Consider the following 19,731-nt stretch of genomic DNA (forward strand, 5'->3'; position numbering starts at 1 on the left):
GTTTTGAAGGGACACAGGCACCCCCATGTTTATAGCAGCACTATCAACAATAGACAAAGTATGGAAAGAGCCCAAGTGTCCATCGATGGATGAATGGATAAAGAAAATGTGGTATATATACAACTTATTACTCCATTACGGCAATCAAAAAGAATGAAATCTTGCCATTTGCAACTACGTGGATGGAACTGGAGGGTATTATGCTAAGTGAAATTAGTCAGAGAAAGACAAAAATCCTATGACTTCACTCATATGAGGACTTTCAGAGACAAAACAGATGAACACAAGGGAAGGGAAGCAAAAATAATGTAAAAACAGGGAGGGGACAAAACCTAAGAGACTCTTAAATATGGAGGACAAACTGAGGGTTACTGGAGGGGTTGTGGGAGGGGGGATGGGCTAAATGGGTCAGGGGCACTAAGAAACCTACTCCTGGAATCACTGTTGCACTATATGCTAACTAATTTGGATGTAAATTTTATTTTTAAAAAAAAATTTTTTTTCAACGTTTATTTATTTTTGGGACAGAGAGAGACAGAACATGAACGGGGGAGGGTCAGAGAGAGAGGGAGACACAGAAACAGAAACAGGCTCCAGGCTCTGAGCCATCAGCCCAGAGCCCGACGCGGGGCTCGAACTTACGGACCGCGAGATCGTGACCTGGCTGAAGTCAGATGATTAACCGACTGCGCCACCCAGGCGCCCCAGAATGTGACTGTATTTGAAGAAAGGGCCTTTATGAGGTAATTAACTTAAAGTGAGGTCATTAGGGTGGGCCATTAACGCAATCTAACTGGGTCCTTGCAAGAAGAGGAAGAGAAACCAGAAATACATGTGCACAGAGAAAAGGCTGCATGAGCAGCATGAGAAGGTGGCCATCTGCAAGCCAAGGAGAGAGGCCTCAGAGAGAAACTAAGCCTGCCATTACTTTGATCTTGGACTTCCAGTCCCTAGAACTGTGAGAGAATTAATTTCTGTTGTTCAGGCCACTCAGTCTGTAATATTTTATTATGGTGGCTCTAGAAAACTAATATTATGCCCATGCATATCCTTTCCATGTGGCCTGGGCTTCCTCACAACATTCACAACGTACTGGCTATGTTCCAAAGGCAACTACACATGCGCGCGCGCGCGCGCGCGCGCACACACACACACACACACACACACACACACACGGGGGGGGGGAGGGGGAGAGAGAGAGAGAGAGAGAGATGTAGAAGCTGCATATTTACGACCTGATTTCAGAAGTCATAGAGCATCACTTCTCATATATTCTATGTATTAGAAAGGAGTCGTCAAGTTATGTCACTGAGTCACTAAGTTTTTAAAGGAAGGGAAATCCAATTCAACCTTTTGAAAGGACAGTAAAATGATTTTCAGATATATTTAAAATCATTACCATCATCATGATGTTCATCACACAGATTTTAAGACAAGCTCCAGCCAGGTAGAGCTATGCCTGGAATGTGGGTCTGGAACTCAGGGCTACAGATACGGATCTGGGAGTCATCTAGAGCAAAAGAAAGGGAATGTGACCCCCAGAAAACAGGAGAGGTTTCAGCCTTGGGGGCAAACCCAGCTTAGTGCTGCATAAATGCTTGATTTATTGGAAGTATTGGGCCGGACCTCTAAAAGCCAGCTACCCGGTTCACCTTGAGAGTTTACTGCAAAGGAAAGTACTTTTTTCCAGTCTATTAAAGCTTCGTATCAGCAAATAAAACACTACCTAACGCTCCACAGCCAGAATAGTTTTTAAAACCAGGATGGGCTCATAAAATGAGACATCACTGTCTGAACACCGGTTCCTAGGGGACCCATAGGCCATGTCCTTTGGGATCCTAACCGTAAGACTCTGCTTTGACCAGAACCCCCGCTCCCTTCCCCTGTCTAGTAAACGGGTTACTCTCGGGCCACTTGACGCTTCTCTCCATCAGCTGACCATCGTTAGCTCTCTTGTAGAAAACACATTAAAACAACTTAAATTAAAAATCGCAAAACAAGACATGTTCATTGCCGGGAAGAAGTATATCCCCAGGGGATAGGAGGTGGCAGAGAGGCCGGGCACCCAGGGTGCACCGGGGCAGGCCGGTGGGGTCGTGGCCGCAGGGTACTCACGTGACGCGGACAGGTGCCTCCAACCTGGGGGATGTCACGCCCGTGCCGGTGGCTGCATAGGCCCTGGAGGCGGCGGGCGGAAACTCACCGCAGGTGCCGCAGGCCGTTGGAGGCCCCACCGCAGGCGGAAGGCGGAAGGCGGAAGGCAGGCGGGCGGTATGCACCCTCCTCAGTGGGGGCAGAGCCCCCCCTCAGACCCGAGAAGGAGCGCTTCCGAGGCCCAGCAGAGGTTCCAGGCACGGGGCAAGGCGGGTTCTGTCAGTATGGGCCTTCCTTGTTTAAGGAGTTGGCCCTTATACCTCAAATTTAACAGCCCTCGGACACGAACGAGGTGACGGAGGCCAGCAGGGCACAGGGCGCGCATGCGCCCTCCACCAGCGGCCCACTTGAGCGGAAGTTCGTGGTACTTGACTTTCTGGGAGCTCCCGGGGCTTCCCCCTGCTGGGTCTGCCTCGGTGTGTTCTCACCACACCGTTGGTTCCTGCTGCTCCCCATGCGGCCCATCGTGGACGTGCCGCAGTACAGGCAGAATGATCTGGACGCGGCCGTGGAAGCCACACTAAGGGAGAACCTGTTGCTGGAGAGCAGGTTTGAGGCGCTCCACGTGAAACACCTGGAGATGGGGAAGATCATGGTCAGGTTTGAGGGGATCGTGTAGCAGGCGATGGAGGAGGCTCAGAAACGGAAGGAACTTGGCCACGCCGAGATCCAGAAGGTTCTGAAAGAAAAAGACCAACTGACTGCAAACCAGAACACCACCTCTTCAAGCAGTTTTGATGTGGGAAACAAAGGCAAATGAAAAATTAAATTTCCGTACTGTCTGCAGCCCATTGACAAGTCCTTGAGACAGGCAGAGTGACATTCCTTTAGGAGCTCAGCTGCCCGCATGATGACACTTTGCTAAGGGCAAAAGGCAACCTTAGCCCGATCCCCCAGGATACTGTAAGTCTACTTTAATTTTTCTGTTTCAACATTACTTTGGCTCTTAGGGGTCTTTTGTGGTTCCATATAAATTTTAGGATTGTTTCACAATAGACTCTTAAATACAGAGAACAAACTGGTGTGGCCAGAGAGGAGGGGGGGCAGGCAAAATAAAGGGGATTAAGAGGTTCAAACTTCCAGTTATAAAGTAAGTCATGGGGATGAAACGTGTAGCATAGAGAATATAGTAACAACATTGTATGGTGACGGATACTGACTATACTTATGGTGAAAATAAAAATCACCTGTAATCTTACCATTCTCTGTGCTGATATCTTTTCTATGCACAAATACACTCTTTTAAAAAAGAGATTATATTGAATGCTTTGGTACTTTTTTCACTAAATATGATACAGTGTGAAATATCTTTCACAGCATTAAGTAAATATTATTTTACAACATCCTTTTAACGACTTTTTAGATGGTTCATGGCTTTATTTAAGCCATCCTGTATGGCTGAGGAATTAAGCAATTTCCATGCTTTTGTTTCTTCTTTTGAACATTTTTAGTTTGAAATAATTATAGATTCACAAGAAGTTGCGAAGATAGTACAGAGAGTTTCTTTCCATGGAACCTCTCCATCCAGTTTCCCCTTCTGGTACATCTTGTATGATTATAGTACAATAGCAAAACCCGGTATTTGACATTGGTATAAAGTTGTACGTAGTTCTATGTCATTGTAACACATGTAGGTTCACGTAACCACCACCACAAAGAGATACAGAACTATTCCATCCTCTCAAAGACCTTCCTCTTGCTGTCCCTGTACACTCATAGGCCACTTTCCCCTCTACCCCATCCCTAACTCCTGATAGTCGCTAATCTGTTCTCCATCTCCATAGTTTTGTCATTTCAAGAATGTTATGTGACTGGAATTAGAGCACAGAATCTTTTGTGACTTTTTTCATTTCTCAGAATGCCTTTGATATCCACACAAGTTGTTGAATGTATCATTCCTTTTTATTGCTGAATAGTATTCTATGATATGGATACACTATTCATTCATTTATCTTGTTTAACCGCTTATCTATTGAGTTTAACCATTTATCTGTCTTTTAAGTTTTGGGGTATTACAAACAAAACATCTGCGAACAGTTGATACAAGGGTTTGTGTGGACGCGAGTTTTCATTTCTCTGGAATAAATGCCCAGGAGTGCAATTGAGTCATATGGCAGGCGCATGTTTAGTTTTTGAGAAACTACCAAACTATTTCCACCAGCAATGTGGAACTGAGATCCAGTTGTTCGTATGCTCATCATGGTATTGCCACTATGTTTTAATTTAGCTGTTCTTCTCATAGGAGTGTAGTGATATCTCATTAAGTTGCACTTCCCTAATGGCTAGTGATGTTGAATGTCTTTTCATATGGTTATTTGCTATATGTATATGTTTTCAGTAAAATATTTGTTTATGTGTTTTGCTAATTTTTAAATTTATGGCCTGGGATACCGTTTATTTTAACATATATGCTGTGGGTGTTTAAAAAGAATGTGTGTTTTGTTGTTGTTTAGTGGAGTGTTATGTAAACGTCCATTAGTTTCCTTCTGGTTTTGGTGGGGTTGAGCTTTTTTCTATATCCTTGCTGACTTTCTGTCTTATTGTTCTGTCAGTTGTTGAGGGAGGGATGCTGAGGTCTCCGCCTATCATTGCAGACTTGTCTGTTTCTACTTTTAGTTCCATCAGTATTTGATTCATTTACTCTAAGGATCTGTTGCTAGGTGCATTCACATTTAGGGTTATCATGTCTTGTTGGTGAGTTGATTCTTTTGTCATTACATAGTATCCCTTTTTATTCCTAGTAATTTTCCTTGTTCTTGATGCTACTTTATCTGAAATTAATATAGCCAGCCCAGCCGTTTATTACTATTACAAACAACACTGTTTTTAGCTTTTGTACTCATCCACAATCATGAGAATTTCTTGGTTGAAAGTCCGCATGTTTTTAAAGGATTTTGACTCTAGTGTCAAATTGCCCTGCATAAATCTATTAACTTTTACTGCCTCAGCACTTAATCATTATCACTTAAAATAATTATAAATGACAGGGTTTAACCAGTTTGATAGAAATGCTGTCTCATAAACTATAAATCACTGATGAAAGAAATTGATGATGATGCAAAGAAATGGAAAAGCATTCCACGCTCATGGAATAGAAGAACAAATATTGTTAAAATGTCGATACTACCCAAAGCAATCTACACAGTTAATGCAATCCCTATCAAAATACTACCTGCATTTTTCATAGAGCCAGAACCCTAAAATTTGTATGGAACCACAAAAGACCCCAAATAGGCAAAGCAATCTTGAAAATGAAAAGCAGAGCTGGAAGTATCACAATTCCAGACTTCAAGCTGTATTGCAAAGCTGTAGTGATCAAGACAGTATGATACTGACACAAAAACAGACACATAGATCAATGGAACAGAATAGAAAACCCAGAAATGAACCCACAACTCTATGGTCAGTTCATCTTTGGGGTGCCTGGGTGGCTCAGTTAAGTGTCTGACTCTTGGTTTCGGCTCAGGTCATGATCTCACGGTTCGTGAGTTCAAGCCCCGCATCGGGCTCTGCACTGGCAGTGCAGGGCCTGCTTGGGATTCTTTCTCTCTCCCTCTCTCTCTCTGCCTCTCCCATTCACGTGCTCGCTCTCTCTCTCTCTCTCTTAAAATAAAGAAATAAACGTAAAAAGAATTAATCTTTGACAAAGCAGGAAAGGATAGCCAATGGTAAAAAGTCTTTTCAACAAATGGTGTTGGGAAAACTGGACAGCAACATGTAAAAGAATGAAACTGGACCACTTTCATTAAAAAAAATTTTTTTTAATGTTTATTCATTTTTTTTGAGAAAGAGAGAGAGACACAGAGCGTGAGTGGGGGAGGGGCAGAGAGAAAGGGAGAGACAGAATCTGAAGCAGGCTCCAGGCTCTGAGATGTCCACACAGAGCCCAGGGAGGGTCTCAAACTCAGGAACTGCAAGATCATGACCTGAGCCGAAGTCTGACGTTCAACCGACTGAGCCACCCAGGTGCCGCAAACTGGACTGCTTTCTTACAACATACACAAAAATAAATTCAAAATGGATGAAAGACCTGTGAGATAGGAAACCATTAAAATTCTAGAGGAGAACACAGATGGTAAGCTCTTTGACATTGGGTGTAGCAACTTCTTACTAGACATGTCTTCTTAGGCAAGGGAAACAAAAGCAAAAATAAACTATTGGGATTTCATCGAGATAAAAAAAGCTTCACAGTGAAGGAAACAGTCAACAAACCTAAAAGGCAACCTATGGAAAGGGAAAAGATATTTTCAAATGACTTATCTGATAAAGGGCTAGTATCCAAAATATATAAAGAACTTATAAAATGCAATATCCAAAAAACAAATAATCCAGTTAAAAAATGGGCAGGAGACATGAATAGACATTTTCCAAAGAATGGCTAACAGACACATGAAAAGATGCTCAACATCACGCATCCTCAGCAAAATACAAGTCAAAACCACATTGAGATATCACCTCATACCTATCAGAATGGCTAACATTAACAACACAGGAAACAACAGATGTTGGCGAGGATGCAGAGAAAGGGGAACCCTCTTACGTTATTGGTGGGAATGCAAACTGGTGCAGCTATTCTGGAAGACAGTGTGGAGGTTCCTCAAAAAGTTAAAAAATAGAACTACCAGGATCCAGCAAATGCACTATTAGGTATTTACCCAAAGTATACAAAAATACTGATTCGAAGGCATACATGCACCCTGATGTTTATTTATAGCAGCATTTTGAACAATAGGAAAATTATGGAAAGAGCCCAAATGTCCATCAACTGATGAATGGATAAAGAAGATGTGATATATATACACAATGGAATATTACTCAGCCATAGCAAAAAATGAAATCGTGCCATTTGCAGTGATGTGAATGGAATTAGAAAGTATTCTGCTAAGTGAAATAGGTCAGTTGGAGAAAGACAAATATATGATGTCATTCATATGCGGAATTTAAGAAACAAAACAATTGAACATGGGGGAAAAAGAGAGGCAAACCAAGAAACAGACTTAACTATAAAGAGCAAACTGATAGTTACCAGGGGGGAGGTGGATGGAGGAATGGGTTAAATAGGTGATGGGTATCAAAAAGTACATTTGTGATGAGCACGGGGTGATGTATGTAGGTGATGAATCACTGAATTCATCTTGAGACTAATATTGCACTGTATGTTAACTAACTGGAATTTAAATAAAAATGTGGAGAAAGAAAAAAAGAAATGTCTCATAACTCAGTGAAGGTAGTAATCGTTGGTGCACATATTTAAATGAATGAAATTCTCATCTATCCTAGTAAAAAGCCAAGAGATCTAAAATTAATAAATCAAGAAATAGGGCGTATGTATATTTCGAGAGTGGGCAGTAAATGCCGGATGCAGCAGCCATGAGTTGGGAATGTTTGACCTTGAGGAAGGTCCAATGGAATGGGCGTGGGGAATTGGAGTGGCGCCCCAGAGGAATAGTGCTTTTGTATTTATTTGTACTTGTGGTAATAGATATATTTTAAAATATGCGAAAGTTTTGATTACTTTGATTTTATAAGTGACATCTAATTGTTGGTTTAACTTGCATTTACATTTATTACCAGGACTTCCATAATCGTACAAATCTGACACGAAGTAAAACTGCGCCTCTCCGGGGAGAAACTACAACTTCCAGGGTTCCGCGGATTGAAGGCTTGGGCTGTTCTCGGAGGCAAACTACAATTCCCAGAATTCCGTTAACCAAGGGGAGGTTCTGGCCTAGGGTCCGAGCAGCTGAGCTCGCGAGCCTGCGCACGTGCACTGGCTGCCGCGCCGGGCTCGCCAGCCAAGCAGGCGCAAGGCGGGCACCCGCGAGCCCCGGCGGCGGCGGTGGGGTGGGTGCCGCGGGACCTGCCCTCCATGCCTGGTCTTCCCGGGCTCGGGGCGGGGTCAGGAGGCGGCAGCGGCGGCTGATTCAGCCAAAGCCGACTACGCGGAGGGCCCACCGGGACGCTTCAACGCCACGGAGCCCCGCCTGCGGGCTGCAGGTGAGACGCGCGCTCTGGGGGCTGGCGAGGGCTTCGCGATCCAGCTGGGCTTGGAGTTGAGGGATCGGCCCTGGACTTCCCTCGGGAGGGATCGACGAGAGCGTCGGGCCCTGGGGTGAAGGGAAGCCCGGAGAAGTTTGCAGAACCGAGTAGTGAGTGTGATGCGCACTGAAGGAGGCGCGCGATGGGGGCGGAGGTGAGGGGCGATGGACCCTTGGGGTCCAGACGCCGCCCGGGCCGGGGCGTCGCCCCCAGGCGCGCCGGTTGAAGCCCTTAGCTCGCAGCTGGCGCTGGCAGCGGGTCCTCACGCCCCTTTGCTTGCGCGACGATGAGGCGCGGTTGGCGGGGAGCCAGCGAGGTGCGCGGAGGGGACCTGGGCCTCCTGGGCTCCTTTGGAAGGCAGTACCTGGGCAGGCCTGGAGCTGTTCCCCGGGCTCTTTGGGGCTTGGTAGGGTATCTTTTGTGTGCCTGGTGAAAAGAGCCCACCACGGCCTGCTTCACAGTACCTGGGTAGCTTCTGGAGGGACCCAGTGAATTTCTGACCCATTCCATGTGTGTAGGACCCAGTCTCCTGGGCACTGATGAAAACCTGCTGAGATCTAGGGGTCCTTAGGCCAGAGCCCTGCACTTGGTATTGGGAGGCTAGGGTCTGCTTACTTTATGCCAACCAACTCTCAGAGCCTACTCTTGGAGGAAGCAAGGCCTGGAATGGGAAAGGTTATGGAGTGAGTTTGATAGGACTTAGAGGCTTGGAGCACCAAATGTTCACTCACCAAATGTTTACTGTTACATGCGCTGGGTATTCAAATCCTGGCCCTCATTTACTAACTGTGTGCCCTTGAGCAAGTCATTTATCCTCTCTGAGCCTCTGTTTCTCTGCAAAGTGGAGATAAAAGTACCTTCATCACAGTGTTGCTGGGGAGGGTTAAATGAGATGATGCCGTGCAAGTCTTCAGTCAGGATTGGTACACAGTGAATGTGCAGCAAATCTTAGCACTTGTGGTTGCTAAGATAAAACATGGTAGAGGTGAGATTGGAACCCAGTTCATCCTTTCCCATTACAGATGAGGAATCGGGAGTCCCAGTTAGTGGCAGAGCCAGAAAAGAATACAGGTCCCATTTTCCCCAGGGATGGCCAGCACATCAATTCCTGAGCCTTGGGCCTCAGGAGGACAGGGAGAAGCAGAGAGTGGAGATCCTCAGCCAAGGGGCGGATGGGGTGCTGGTTACTGAGTTCCCCCACATGACACCGTGGCCATGTGAGTGTCCTGGTGGGCTCGATGTGTCAGAGTGCTAGAGCAGCTACACCAGGTTTTGAACTTTCCTTCTGATTGGTAAGTTCTCGCTCTGGGCCTGGCTTTAGAAAATATTTAGCAATGAAGAGAGGCTTCTAGTGAACTTGAGCTAACTGGAAAATTAAATTACCAAATGCGCCATTCCCCAAGGGTCCGCGTCAGTCTCGGGTTGGTTGTCAGTGGATACTCTCCCCCAGGACCTGCCTAACACCTGACGGGTTTTTTAAATTGGATACAATAATGAACATGAAAGGCGTAAGCAACAAATGTCATCATAGACTTTGGAGTTAGACTTGGGTTTGAATCCCAGCCCCACCACTTAATAGCTGTGTGCCACTGGGCAGTTCACTTAACAACTCTGAGCATACTTCTTCAAACGTGGGATGAAATCGATAGCACCTATTTTATATTTGTAGGAGGGAATAAATGAGATCGTTCCTCTAAAGCACTTTCCTCTAAAGCACTTAGCACTGTTTTGGGCATATGTCAGAGCCACTGAATGGGAGGTAAAGCATTATTGCGATAATAATACTATAAAAATAATTGTCAGGCATTGTGTTTTGCCTCTGTTGTCTCTTTGAATTCGCAAAACCGCTTTGTGAAGTAGGTGTAATTGTGTCTGTTTTTCAGACCAGGACATGAAGTCTTAAGAATTGGCCCAGGCAGACGCAGAAGGACAAATACTACATGATACCACATGTAGGTTGAATCTAAAATAGACTCACAGAAGCAGAGAGTGGAATGATGGTTGCCAGGGGTTGGGATGAGGGGTTACGGGGAGGCATTAGTCAGAGAGTATCAAGTTTCAGGTATACAAGATGACCAAGTCCTAGAGCTCTACTGTACAGCTTAATGCCTATAGTTAACAATATACTTTAAAATTTGCCAAGGAGGTAGATCTTATATTAAGTGTGTCTGTCACAAGAGGGTGGGAGGAAACTTTTGGAGGTGATATATGGGTTTATGGCATAGATTATGGTGATGGTTTCACAAGTACATACCTATCTCTAAATATCAACTGATATATGTTAATTATGCACAACTTTTTGTCTGTTAAAAAAAAAAAAAAACGGAAGAATTGGTCTAGCATCATGCAGCTGCTAAATGACAGGACAGGAGCTCACTCTGGCGTCTCAGCTCCAGAACCAGTGCCATTTACTTCTACTCTGCTGCCTGTGGTTCTTGCGGTTCTTGAAGCCCCATTGTGACCCAGCGCTGCCTCCAGGGTCACAGCAGGGGTCTTCTCCGACCACGTGGAGAGGTGGTGGGACCCCGCAGTCTGGCTGCTTGTGCTTTCTCTCCATGTGTGATTTTGGATGAGGCTGGAGGAGGCATCCACTGGGTGAGCCTGGGGGATGAGGAAGAGGCAGCCCCGTGGCCCCTAGTGGCTCTCATCCCTGGACCACACGGCTGGGGAAGGGTGCAATCAGGATGAGGCCTCGAGAGCTTGATGAGGAGAAGAAGTGATCCTGTTTAGGGGCTGGGAAGAGTTCCAGAGCTCAACCTCTTCTCTGGGCCTGATCTCTGCTTTTGGGAGGAGGGCTACCCGAGAGCCCTGGGTTGCGAGGAGAGGAGCTCTGGACTGAGAACAACCGCCGTTTTAATCTTGGCTGCCTGTGAGAGCTCACGCCGCCTCTCTTGACCTCTTTTATAAAGAGTTAGAGCAAATCATTTCTAAGGGCTCTCTCAGCTCTAAAATGCGGTGGTTTTGTAATTTTAAATTGGTGGATTAACCTTCTCAGCACAGCACCAGGGCAGGTGGGATAATTGTCACCGCCATGTGCAACACAGACTTTCATTGGGGCAAGAGAATGACCACAGCTCCCTTGAGCCACCTGCCGCTGTTGGGTGTCTCTGCTGGTGGGCACGGGGTGGGGGGTTGGAGGGGGGGAGGAGAGTAATCTTACAAGGAGAGCCTTGGGTTGCTAAGCTACAGTCGAGGGCCTGTGGGTCTGCATTTCTGCAGCCATTCACACCTGCTCTGCCCTTGAGTGATAAAAAACTCATTGCTCTGACGTCTACCCTGCTTCTGTGTCACCGATTGTACCTCCAAGTCTGAAGCACTGAAAGACTTGGAGTCAGTCATTGGTTTGTATCCTGGTGCCCCTGCTTGAGCTGTTAAGACCTACAGCAAGCTTCTTAATGTCACTAAAGTTGGATTTTTTTTGTATTAAAAGAAAGTGGAGATAATAGTATCTGCATTAGAGGACTTTGTGCAGCTTAAGGGAAAAGGTGTAGGAAAGGGGCTTAGGGTCAGTGCCTGGTACACGGTAGGTACTCAGTAAAGCAAGGTGGTGGTAGAATTAACCTCCACCCTCTGCCCAGAAGCCAGCATCCTCTTTTCCTGAGCTAGCCAGGACAGCGATTGGTCCTTCCATTTTGTTTGGCTTCCCATGTCCTCATTGCTGCATACCCAGGCCCTGGCATCTGGCAGAGAATCAGACTTTTCACTCCGCCATTGGTAGACTATCATCGGTACAGTCTTAAGAGTTGTCTCTTTTCTCCATTTTGAAAGCATAACAGAGGGGCCCTTCCTGGCTGGATACCGGGTACTCAACCATGAACCAAGCCGCAGGGAGGTGCTGGAGACTCTGATCTGCTAAATTGCCCCTCTTTCTACTATTACCAGTACAGGCCGTGTCAGGCAAAAAAAAAAAAAAGGGGGGGGGGGGCGAGAAATAAACGAGATTAAAAAAATGCCTAAAAAAGCACTTCAGAAACTGAGGCAGATAGAAGGATGCTTCAATTTGCCCCCCAAAACTGCTTCACTCAGCTCCTAGAGCACAGACTTAGTGCACCCTCCTTTCCAGGATCCCCTCTGTTCCAAGAAGCACTGGAGGAAGGTGTCAAAGATGCCACCACGCCTGCAGACACAGAGCTGGGCAGCTGGGTGAGAGGCTGCCTGCTGTGGGGGCTCATCTTCTGGGCTGGTCACCCAGCATGGGTGCAGGCTTCACTTCTGGGGCGCCCTGGCCAGCTTCGGACATAGGCACAGAAAAGCCACTCACAGGGGCCTCGTGGTCTAGTAAGGAGTAAGAGTTCCGGTTATTCTAGGCCTGGGGCAAGAGGTGCAAACTCACATGCTCACTAGAGCCAGGGGCCAATGGGGAGGGTGAAGCTGGGGGGTAGGCCATGTGACCTGGAGACCTAATGCCCAGTTTAAAGGTCAAGCTGATGAAGTCGTGTCGGGAAAGTGGCCTGGCGGTACCTATGTGTATCAGCTTGGGCTCCCATAACGAAGTGCCACCGACTAGGTGATGAACAACAGAAATTTATTTCTCACGCTTCTGGAGGCTAGAAATCCAAGATCGAGGTGTTGGCAGCTTTGGTTTCTCCTGAGGCCCCTGTCTTTGGCTCGCAGACGCTTGCTTCCTCACTGTGCTCTGTTGTACTTTTCCTGGCTGAATCACTAAGTGCTTTGTGCCCCATACCAGTTGGGTCCCCAAATCTGGTGCCCGAGGTAGAAAAGGCAGAGAAGAGTTAAGTGTGATGACAGTTGCATCCCCTGGAAATCCATGCCCTGGAAGGCCGAGAAGATGAGGGCCAGATGGTACCTGGGCTGTTATTAACATACGTCATGTTGACAGGCTCCACGTTCAAATCCTCCTTGTATGGACTTCACTCCGTACAAGCTGAGGCGCTTGGGACACATTTACTAAGCTTTTCCTAGCCTCTGTGTCCTGATCTGCAGATGGGGAACATGTTAATAGTGCTATGCTAGCCCCTTATTGTTGGTTTGAGGATGAAATGAGGAAATGTACAGCAGTTTCTAGTACGCTGCCGACATACGATGTTGGAGGTGGTGATGGTTGAAATTGTTAATTTCATGCTGAGACCTGGCTGCTCGGGGGCCCTCTTCACAGGAGAAGGGAAACAAGTCATTAGGAAGACGGGGGGAGCCTGGGAGGGACTGTGAATGTGCCACCAAAGCCATTGGGGGTTCAGTCCCTTTAGGAGTGGTTTGGGGTTGTATGGCTGGTTTAGTATCTGTGTTTCATTCATTGTTAATTTGGGGAACCCTAATGAATTACAGTTCTGACAGCTAATGTGTTTTGAGGCCTATGTAGGTACTTTATGTGCATTAGCTCGTTTAGTTCTCCCAGCACCCTAAGGAGGTTATTATTCCCATTTTACAGTTGAGGAAGTTGAGGCTTGAGGCGTTAATCTGCCAAGATCATAAAACCATCTCACACCTAGGATCTAAAGGAAGGTAAGTATGAGCTGTGTGGCCTGGGAAGAATTCTTGGCCACCACCGCTAGGGAGGGGGATTTATATCTCCACTGCAGTCTTGTGTGTCCCGATGCCTGCACTAGCCCAGATTGGATGCACTTACGTGTTGTGGGAGATCTGCCAGTGTTTTCCAGCTTCCTAAGCAGATTCTTTTGTTACCCACCTGACGGTGCTCTTCCTCTCGGGAGCCCTTTGGGCAAGACTAGTGAGCGCCAGGGATTTTTAAGCAAGGCTAGTTGACCGCTATCAGGATGACCCAGGGGGTGATCACATGATGAGTTGGGTCGGTCCCACTGAACCGGGAAAGCCTGTGGTGTGTACAGAACGCTTCCCTGACATTCCTGGGACAGGAGGACAGCATCCTGTGGTGATGGTCCCTCCTCTCCCCGGGCAGTGAAGGTGCCCCCTCCAGTAGTGTTCCAAAGCACACATTCCCTTCCTCTGTGACAGCTGCATCACGTCAGGTTTTAACAGCCTCTTGTCCCCTCTGCCACAGAGAGAACCTTGAGGATAGAGGTGTTTTTTTGTTTTTTTCCATTTTTGTATCTCTTGCACATTCTTTACTCTCTTTTGGGTTGATGCAAAGCCTCACTCTCCCATTCTCTTCATGTCGTCTTAAGTCTTTGGACTCAGGTTCATGAATAGATATTCATAAGGACTGATATAGATAAACACAGGTCATCTCCCACCCACCTTCCCGATACTTAGGTAGAGTCAGCCAGAAGCTAAGAAGGGCTTGCTGTGGCACCTGTACCAGGGAGGTGCCATGGTGGCCGTCCATTTTGCTTGGTTGGTGACTGTGCCATATTGGTCATTAAATAAGTTCCACATCATGCCTGTCTATATCTAACCAAAGCCTTTTTTTTTTTTTTTTTTTTTTGAGAGAAAGAGAAAGAGAGAGAGAGAGAGAGCACAGGCATGAGAGCCAGGGAGGGACAGAGGAAGAGGGAGAGAGAGAATCCTAAACAGGCCCCAATCCTGACTTGGGGCTCAGTCATACAACTGTGAGATCATGACCTGAGCCAAAATCAAGAATCAGACACTCAACCAACGGAGCCATCCCGGTGCCCCCAAAGCCTATATTTAAAAAAAAAATTTTTTTAATGTTTATTTATTTTTGAGAGAGAGAGTGAGGGAGGGAAGAAGGGGCAGAGAGAGAGGAAGACACAGAATCCGAAGCAGGCTCCAGGCTCTGAGCTGTCAGCACAGAGCTCGATGCGGGGCTCAAACCCACGAACTGTGAGATCATGACCTAAGCCGAAGTCGGACGCTTAACTGACAGCCAGCCAGGTGCCGCCCAAGCCTGTTTTTAAGAGAATGAAGGGTCATCCTAAGACCCTTTGTCAGGAATGACTCCAGGGCACAGTTCTCCACCAGGGGCCAGAGATCCAGGCCTCGGCAGATGTTTCCAGGAGGGGTTCCCTTCGGGGGTGTGTCCCCAGCTTGCCTCCTTGCTGGAAGATGGAAGCTGTGGGTGAGGGCTCTTTCCGTGTGCTGCAAGCCCCAAAGCCTTGTGCTGTGTGAGCGTGTGTATCCTTCCCTGCTTTCTGCTCCTGCCCCTCACCCTGGGGTCCAGGGCCCCAGAACAGGCTTTGTCTGGGACAAAGGGATTGACAGGTAGGTAACTTGAGACTAGCGTGGTCTGGTCCATACAAGTTAACAGACCCCTCCCCTCCTTGAGGCCTTCATGCCCGGAGCAGGCAGGCTGAAAACCTGATCCAAGCTGTTGGTGCAACACCTTAAGAGTCCAATCAGGACTGCGTTTTCCATGGAATGAGTTTATTTCCAAAGAACACAGGTTTGTAATCAGCCTTGCAGCCTCACAAGCAGAGAAGGTGCCACCGTGCTCATTCTTTTGAGGGGTAGAATCAAGGTTCGGGTCGGTCCTTTTGTTTGGCTTCTTTCCCCCAGCCAGGACGGCTCTTAATCTGCCTCTGACAGGACTTCGCTGGGGAAAGCAGCAGGGACTCGGCCTTCCTTTTCCGGCAACTCTGTGCCTCATGTGGAAGAGTTGTATCCCCTCAGTCGGCAGACAGGCCTTGGAGAATCTGGGGCAGAAATAAATATTATAGATCTCCTCTTGTAGGGAGATGGGTTTAAAGAGAAATTTGCTAAAGTTGGGTTACTTTTTAAATTCTGCAAAGTAAAAAGATGAGATGTGGTGCCCATTTTGCACGGGCAGCGGATTTTTGTTTTGCGTGGACTTGATCATATGTTTTGAGGTCGGAGTGGGTTTATGCTTGATGGTTGGCAGTAATCTGGGGATCGGTTTTAAGTGCAGGTTATATCCTCGGTAGTTAGTGTGTTGGGACAGGAAGTGCACCGTAGGGCATCTGGCGTGTGGTCCCGAAGTGATGGAGAAGCCGCATTATCTTCACTTAGGGTGTGGGTGAGATGAGTAGTGGGGAGAGGTGGTTTTTCCAAGTTGTATTTTCTCCTCTTTCTAAAGGAAGAACAAGCAAAGAGGACCAAGGTCGTTGGGTGCCCTGTGAAGCCTGTCTCCTTTAAGAGTTGCAACACATCTCGTCACCCACCAGCATTCCCTCCCCTGGCCTCCTCCCTGCTGCAGCACTGAGGGCTCTCAGCTCCTCAGCCGTCATTGGTCCAGGAGGTGACTGGGTGGGAGTTAACCATATCAGCTGGCTGAGTGGCCACGTTATTCCATGGGGAGGGAGAACTTTCTGCCTGTAGCTGGATAGAAACCAGGGAAGCGTGTTGCTTCATTTGAGGGTGGTGGCCATGTCATGACCGTGAGAGGAAGCTGCCCAAGGGGAGAAGTGGCATCCCAGGGAGGCAGAGCAGAGAGGGCAAGTACTCTCTGACAGAGTCCTTTAGCCACCAACCCCACCCAGCCAGCCCAGGCTGGAGTGTGGCCTTTGAGCAGGGTGGGATGTGTGGGCCTTTCACTGGGCTCGCCCCTCCCTGATTTGAGTCCTTTGAATGCCGTGTTTCTGTTTCTTCTTCATCCCCTGCCCTCCTTCAATTAAAACCAGGTCTTCTGGGTCTTGATGGTTTTGAGCACAGTCTTTAGAGTCAGAGGACGCTAGGTTAATATCTAGACTTCACACTTGCATGGCCTTGGGCAGGTCGTTGAACCTCATTGACCTCAGGTTCCTCACCAGAGAATTGGGAATAATGATACTTCATAGGGTTGAGGGGAGCACCAAATGGGATGTTGTACGTAGAGGCTCCGGGAACCCCTGAAGGCAAGGCAGGCTTGGAGCAAGGGCCAGGCTGTAGGCCTCTCTTAGGACATCTGTCTTAGCCTTGCCCAAGCAGGAAAAGGGTTTATTTTTCTTTTCTTATTCTCTGTGTGGAATGGCCCATGTCAGAGACCCTCCGGCCTCCCCAGATCCCATCCCATTGGAGGCTCTGCTCAGACGGGGGTGGTTTCCCTGGCCCTTCACAGATCACCGGACCTTCATACCCACCCACAGATCCTAGATGGACAGGACATTTTTCAGGGGGCACTAGGAGGAGACAAAATATATTATCCTGGGTGACCTGTGCCTCTGAGGGCTACCGTCTTTCCTCTTCCTTGTCCAAGGAGCCTCATGACAAGACCCCACTGGGGCAGCTCTCATCTCTGAGAGGTAGTCCAGGTAGAAATGTGTGGGGTCAAGTCCTGACCTGTAGACAGGTCCTGACCAGTGGCCCTGCCACTGAGACTGTTTCTGGAAAGAAAAAATGGGGACAGAGTGAACCATCATGCCGCATGGTGGTAAGGTAAGGAAAGAATCAGTGGGGTCGTGCATGCATGTAAGGGACGCCGTACGGCACTGGGACAGCGGGAACCAATAGGTGTGTGGTGCTTTCCACATCTGACTGCAGACGAGGGTGGAGGCTGCTCCCTGCTCAGAAGCGGGTTCACTCGGAGAGAGAGGATTAGAGACAGCAGGTGAAGGAGGGGTGAATTCCAGCTCTGTCTTGGAGCTGTGAGGTCTCAGGAGAGTAAGTACAAAGGAGGATGGACAGCTTCGGCGTGTGAGGGAGCGTCCTGTCACTGCAAGTACCTTGTGATGCTGGGATTCTGGCCCCTCCACCCATTTCAGCAGAGCCAGGTGACAGAGTCGGGCATGGAGGCCTTCAGTCGGAAGGAGTTCTCATCCCTGATCACCATCATTCTGAGTAGGCTCTTGGTGCGCAGAGTGGCACTAAACGGTGGGTCAGACATCAGGACTGGACACGGTACGCCCTGTCAGCCCGTCTGGCGAGCCGCAGTCCTGCAGAAGGCAGCAGCTTGGCTGAGTGTCTTTCTTAGTCCCCAGTGCCAAGGAGGGTGACCTGAGCTCTCCCTCACCGTCCCGGTCTCCCTACCACTGCCTTATTGTCACTGAGACTAGTGCCCTCTCCAGGAGCACTGAAAATTGGCCTGGAGAAAGGGGACATCACCGGCTCCGTTTTCTGGTAAGCAAACTTGGCCCAGTTATTCTCCACCATTTTGAATTTCCTCCTGGAGTTTTTTCATCCAGAAACATTTTGAAATGGTGATGGAGAAAGGCCTCTTTTATGTTGTTTAGTGCTAGGGGTCTGATTGACGTGCTCTGTGCCTCCACTGTTATCTTTTGAAAACTCTTCTGAGCATTTTGCCCGATCCTTGAGTTCTCCTGGCTTATGCGGGCTGCTGCAGTGCATTTGGGGGATCCGGGGAAAGGGGACACAGAGGGAGTGTGGGAAACAGACTGAAAGATACTTTACAATAACCATTGACTGGCCAAGTACTTGTTGGTTTTTTCCTACTGCACTTTGGCTACTTCACAGCAGGTGAAAATGCAAGGGTGGCTTGTCATCTGTCTTCACAGTGGCAAAATACAGTAATAACTGGGTTAGTTAATGTTCCCCCAGAAGCAGATCCTGAGACAAAGATTCAAGGAGAAGTAGATTATTTGAACTGCATCCCAATAAACATGAATAAGGGCGTGAAGAACTGAGACCGGGAAGGGAAAAGGGGCATGCCTCAGGCCGATTATGGTGTGGGCAGCCGCCTAATCTGTCAGGGAACTCTGGTGCCGGTGTAGAACGTGCCTCCGAACTCTCCTACCTGGAGAGGATGGGGTTTTCTTTTTCTTTTCTTTTTCTTTTCTTTTCTTTTCTTTTCTTTTCTTTTCTTTTCTTTTCTTTTCTTTTCTTTTCTTTTTTCTTTTCTTTTCTCTTCTCTTCTCTTTTCTTCTCTTCTCTCTTTTCTTCCTTCTCTTCTCTTCTCTTCTCTTCTCTTCTCTTCTCTTCTCTTCTCTTCTCTCTTTTCTTTTCTTTTCTTTTCTTTTCTTTTCTTTTCTTTTCTTTTCTTTTCTTTCATTCGTATTTTAATTCCAGTATAGTTAACATACCGTGTTGTATTAGTTTCAGGTATACAATATAGTGATTCAACAGTTCCACAGGAGTGGGGTATTTATGCAACTCTTCTCATCAGATGTTCGTGCAGGCTGCCTGGCCCGAACATGGTCAAGTTAGAAACCCACGCAGTCTGGCCTCTGGGCCCCGTGCTTTAACTACCGCACGATTTCTAGCGAAATGCTCTGCCCATCCCCAGCAAACCTTCCTTCCCATTTTCCTCCTTGGAAGGCAACTTGCGAGCCTGAAGGGCCCCGTGGTCCAGTCCGTATTTGTCTTGTCTTCTGTCAGCATCCTTCTGGCCTGGCAGGGAAGGGGGTGGTCACTTAACATCTACCTAGACATAGTCCTCTCTCCTCCCCAGGCTCAAAGGCTGGCCTCTGCCTGGTTGTCTCACCACATCCTGAACCCCATGTTTCCAGTTCCCATAAGCTTGATCCCAGTTCTGAGCTTAGGGCCTCCCTGGGATTGGCTACTGCTCACACAGGTCCAGAGGAGAGCCCTGGCCTCCTTCCTCTTGTGGCCCCACCTCACTCCCCACCTGCCTGCTGCCAAGCTCGCGTTTCGCCACAGGGAGGCCTAGCAGAGGGGCAGGTGGCACACACCCACCTAGAGAGGTGCCCGTGCAGGTTAGAGGTTGGTCTTTCCTCGTGTCCCTGCAGCTCTTACTCCCTGACGTTCCCTGGGTGTGTCCGCTGCAGCCTTAGCTGCTGTTGGACAAGT

At 47.7% G+C, this 19,731-nt stretch overlaps 1 protein-coding gene across 12 annotated transcripts in view; it reads left to right on the plus strand.

Annotated features, from left to right (window-relative positions):
• The window catches only part of POMGNT2 (protein O-linked mannose N-acetylglucosaminyltransferase 2 (beta 1,4-)), a 74,054-nt gene that overhangs the window by 14,351 nt on the left and 39,972 nt on the right, over positions 1-19,731 (plus strand). For 3 of the 12 annotated variants that reach the window (XR_006701092.1, XR_006701091.1, XM_045436952.1), the window contains exon 5: positions 7,729-8,151. The gene's annotated coding sequence lies outside the window, so the exon portion shown is untranslated. Of the gene's footprint in view, positions 1-7,728; positions 8,152-10,076; positions 10,146-12,256; positions 12,337-13,582; positions 13,657-16,126; positions 16,687-19,731 lie in introns of those variants that run through there. The other 9 variants (XM_045436951.1, XM_045436953.1, XR_006701088.1 and 6 more) reach the window with 8 other exon arrangements.

Source organism: Leopardus geoffroyi, chromosome C2 (genome assembly GCF_018350155.1).
Source record: "Leopardus geoffroyi isolate Oge1 chromosome C2, O.geoffroyi_Oge1_pat1.0, whole genome shotgun sequence".
Classification (NCBI taxonomy): Eukaryota; Metazoa; Chordata; class Mammalia; order Carnivora; family Felidae; genus Leopardus; species Leopardus geoffroyi.